General features: G+C 35.4%; 1 non-coding gene across 1 annotated transcript; it reads right to left on the bottom strand.

The window, feature by feature from the left end:
- Window positions 1–719: 719 nt before the first annotated feature.
- On the bottom strand, window positions 720–791 carry Smp_tRNA_02359_Pseudo_TGA.1.1. The gene has a single exon. It is a non-coding gene (tRNA).
- Window positions 792–5,059: the final 4,268 nt, after the last annotated feature.

Raw genomic sequence — 5,059 nt, 5'->3', positions numbered from 1 at the left:
TAACTTTCAATACTGAAACTCTTAAGATTTTTGAAGCGAAAATATTAAAACAAAAAACATAAACAAACTTTAAATAATACAGTTAAGTAGTAAAGTAGATATGACCATTTCTTACCTTTTCTCTCATTGAATTCACTACATCTATCTAACCAATATAATATAAGCTTAATTTATTGAAGTTAATTGAAAACGTAGTGTTGAATGACTGAAAAAAGAGGAAGACGAGGAAGAAGAAGAAAAAGAAGAAGAAGAAGGAGAAAGGAGAAAAAAGCATCTTGTAGCTAATCTAATTCAATTAATATTAAAGGGGAACTATGTCATTTGGAAAAATTTAAGGAAAAAAACACAACTATTCGAAGGAGAAATAATGAAAAACGGTTTTAGAGATCTGAGTATATACAGGTGATTAACTTTCTTGTAAGAACTTCAAGTGTATTTCTGTTGTTGTTTGGTTTGTTTGTAAATCTGATTTTCCGTAAGAATTCTAGTATCTACTTAGAAAATGTTCTTAGTTAATTTAGTTTATGGATTAGGATAGATTTCATTTGTTATTGTATAACTGAGCTAAAACTTACGTACTATGGTTAACTGTTAAACAAAACATTCAAACTTTTCTGATGATAAGCAAAGATGCTTAGTGGCTAGCAGTGGAATCCAGGATGCGCGTTTCATCTTGTGTGGGACTCGTCAGCTGGATGTACCTGCATCTCAGAGTTGATGTTCACTCTGGGACTCGAACCCAGTACCCTTCGTTTCAAACGCCATCGTGTTATCCACTCAGCTAATCAGTCCTGATAGCCACTTACTTGTGCAATGGGGTGAAGTTTGAATTCACTTGGTATTACTTGTTTGAATCTTCCCATTGATGCTTAGGACTGCAACTGGTCAGTCTCTTATTGGCCAAATGTGCATACTGTGCGTATTGCCTCGATATAGCTTTAATTCACAAGCATTGATGTTAAGATATTCAATTGTACTTATTGATTTAGAAATCGAATATCATTACCATGTAATTAGTTCTCTTTACAAATTTGATTAGAGTAGGGAATAACATTTTCTCCTTCTCGAATAAAACGAATTTCATTGTTCCATTCCTTTCTCTTCAGTTATTTATCAGTGTTGAGTCGGCTTCCGGAGAACTCTAACAGAGCCTCCAGAGGCTCATAAAGAGCCCCAGCCAATCAGAATACGATGGAGCATTCTAGAGTTCCAACGTGGCATGATACTATTGGTCGGTATCATAATATGTAGTTAATGGATTGGCTAACATCTATAAATACCTATGATTTTCTGTAACAATAGTGAACCCTGTAGTAAAGTGCTTCCCTCACACTTTGTGCCTTTTCTCTGGTCTTCAAGTCGGTGTATAGTTCTTGCTCGGGGGTACGGAACTAGCTTAGGGAAGCGAATATAGCGTTCACAATCGGCCAGACGTAATAATCAGTCAATTAGTTTACTTATCCGAAATCATTAATATAATTTGGAAGATTTATTTATGTAAAAAAAAATTTCGTCCATACATTATTTCAATATTGATTTATTCTTTGAAGTAACTTCCGAAGAGTATACACTAAATTGCATCTAAAAATGGTTTCAAACACATGATATAGATCATTTCTAAATATGTTTAATCCAACATTTGTATACTCTAAGTTACTGGTTGTATTCCAAACTTACTTACTTACGCCTGTTACCCACAATGGAGCACAGGCCGCCGACTAGCATTCTCCAACCCACTCTGTACTGGAACTTCCTTTCTAGTTCTATCCAATTCTTGTCCATTCTTCTCAGGTCTGTCTCTATTTGTCGGCGTAATGTGTTCTTTTGTCTTCTAGAACAACTTAATTATTTACGTACCTACGTCTGTTACTCCCAATGGAGCATAGCCCACCGACCAGCATTCTCAAACCCATTTTGTCTTGGAACTTCTTTTCTAGTTATATTTAGTTCTTATTTATTCTTCTCACGTCTGTCTCCATTTCTCGGCGTAATGTGTTCGTTGGTATTCCTCCTTTCCTTTCGCCTTTAGGATTCCATGTGAGTGCTTGCCGTGTGACGCATTTGGGTGCTCTCCTCAATATGTGTCCTATTCACTTCCAGCGCTTCTTCCTGATTTCTTCCTCCAGTGGAATCTGGTTTGTTCTCTCCCACATTAGGTTGTTGTTGATAGTTTCTGGCCAAAGAATTCGAAGTATTTTGCGTAAACAACTGTTAATAAACACCTGTATCATGATATTTTAAAACTCACTGAATAAACTGCAGTGACTGGTATTATGCTAGGACTACATGAGTTATTCTAGCTTCTCGAAAAACAACGGTTTATTCATTCTTCTCAAGTCACACTTTCACCTTGTCATTTATTCGCCTATTATCCTTGACCGGTTCTATATGGTCGTATGTGCGCGTTTTGTATATCCTACTAATCAGATATCTGTAACTTGTTTTTATCTGACTTTAAATATTGCGTGCCTCTTGATTCAGTGGAGTTGGTTAATTATCCTTCTCCGCATCATTTCATCCTCCATTTTTACAACGAGATTCTCCGCTCTCCTTCTTATTCTAAGTGTCTGTCCAAATAAACGAATGCTTGAAATAAATTCTTCCAACTCAACCTGTATTTGATCTTCTTATTATCACCGTCAAATAAATTGATTTAGCCTGGGTGTATTATACAATGGTAATTATAAGATTTATGTTCATAACATACTTATACGTGGGCGAAGATTATCAAAACTATGTTATGTAGTGGTAAGCAAAGATGGATAGTGGCTAGCAGTGAAATCCAGGACGCGCGTTTCGTCCCATTTGGAACTCATCAGCTGGATGCACCTGCATCTCGTCAATGGGAAGATCCAAAAAACAATACTAAGTATGTGATGTAGTGTTGTATAAAAGTGTAAAAGGGCGTATACTAAGGTTTATTGAAGCATTAGCTATATGGAAATTGAAACTCCGTTTACATTTTCAAAAACAGTTTGTTCTTATCCTTAACCTACCCTGTTCATACTGATTTATTATCCAAAGTGGTTATCACATTGTTTTTGTGTACTTTATTTATTTTTTTTCTTTGTTACGACTTAACATCAACCTGTCTAGTTGACCTTTTAATTTTCATAGAAATATGTCTTAACAAGTAAGTATATGTATGATCAGATTGTTCGAAATGTATTGCACAAATATATCACATAATTCTGATAAACTTCGTCTTTTCATTGCATTATCAAAATTTTCAGAAGGGGTTTTTGTGGAGATTTCATTAAATTTTATAGTTGAAATCATGAGTCCATTGAAGTTAGACCACCACGAAAAACTTGGAAGCACTGAAAGGCTGTTTTGTCCTATTGTGGGATTCTTCAGCAGTACGCATCCACGATCCTGCCTCGCGAGATTCAAACCCAGGCCCTATCAGTTAGACATTAACACCATTGAATGCCGGCCAGCTTAGTGGTCTAGTGGTTAAGCCGTCGCACGCGCGACTGATAGGTCCTGGGTTCGGATCTCACGAGACATGATCGTGGATGTGCACTGCTTAGGAGTCCCACAATAGGATAAAACGGCCGTCCAGCACTTCCAGGTTTTCTATGGTGGTCTAGCTTCAATTGGCTCATGATTTCAACCATAAAATTATCACTTAGTATTGTTTGTTTGAATCTTCCCATTGATATTCAGGACTGCAACTGGTCAGTCTGTAATTGGCTATCAGGACTCAGTAGCTGAGCGAATAATAAGTTGTCGTTTGAAGTGAACGGTACTGAGTTCGAGTCCCAGAGTAAACATCAACTCTGCAATTCAAGTACATCCAGTTGACGTGTCCCAAATATGACGAAACGCGTATCCTGTATTCCACTGCTAGCCACTATCCATCTTTGCTTATGAAATTATCAAAATTTATCAAAGGGACTAGTTGTTTTAAACTCGTATAATATTATCAACAAGCATTATATTTACTATTTGGTCACTAATTGGAGCATAATAACACTTTTATACTGTTATGTAACCTCCCTTTCTTAGAATATATTACTTCCTAATAAGTTTTAAGATATAAATATGTATATTATGTAGATATTAGTGATCAATCAACCATTAGAAATAAAATATTTTTATATTATTCAAAAGTATTCCTCGGTTTGTCAAAATCATTTGCTTGAATTCCTATACACACACACACACACACATACTAGATATCATTATATATCACATAGTGAAAGTGATTTGTAACACGATTGAATAATTTTATTGGAGTGTTATTCACTGAATTTTGAACTTTCATTATACTATTTTTTTTTTGAACAATAGATGAATTATAAGCAAAGATGGATAGCGGTTAGCAGTGGAATCCAGGACGCGCGTTTCGTCCTATTTGGGACTTGTTATCTGGATGTATCAACATCCAGTTGGTACTACTGAGAAGTCCCATACTAGGACAAAATGGTCATTTAGTACTTCCAGGTTTTTAATAATGGTCTTAGATTGATTCATGAATTCAACTAGTAAAATTACTACAATCTCTACAAATCCCTATTTTGAAAATATTGGATAGTTAAGAAAGCAACACCTTTTGTTCAAATTTATCTACGTCACGTTATTTTCGATGAGATATAGCATTTGGTGAAAATATAATTCTAGTAATAATTTGTAGATTGAATAAACTCATTTAAAATTAGTGTTTTATCCCGTGGGGAGTTATGAATGGTAACTTTGAGGACTGGTAGAGGTTTGTAGCTCAGGTGGATGATTTTGATGGAGTTTTGTTCACTGAGTTGAATGGACTTCTACCCGAAATTTGTGCTGATGGTGTCATTCACAAGGACGATGAAAGCTCCACGACCAAACCATTCAGCTCAGAGAACAAAACTCCATCAAAAACTTTGAGAACTATTTATGGACCAATGGGATCCGTATATTTCCTATTGTATAATTGCTAAATTAACTATTTATATTCATGTTCGCTTTATTATGAGTTTTATTTTAACCCATAGATTATTACTGCTCGATTTACCATTCCGGATTTATACCCAGTCTATTAAATACTGTTCCCCACATTAACAGCCACATTTAG

The sequence above is a fragment of the Schistosoma mansoni genome, chromosome W (genome assembly GCF_000237925.1).
Source record: "Schistosoma mansoni strain Puerto Rico chromosome W, complete genome".
Classification (NCBI taxonomy): Eukaryota; Metazoa; Platyhelminthes; class Trematoda; order Strigeidida; family Schistosomatidae; genus Schistosoma; species Schistosoma mansoni.
This window is presented reverse-complemented; position numbering and strand designations above follow the sequence as displayed.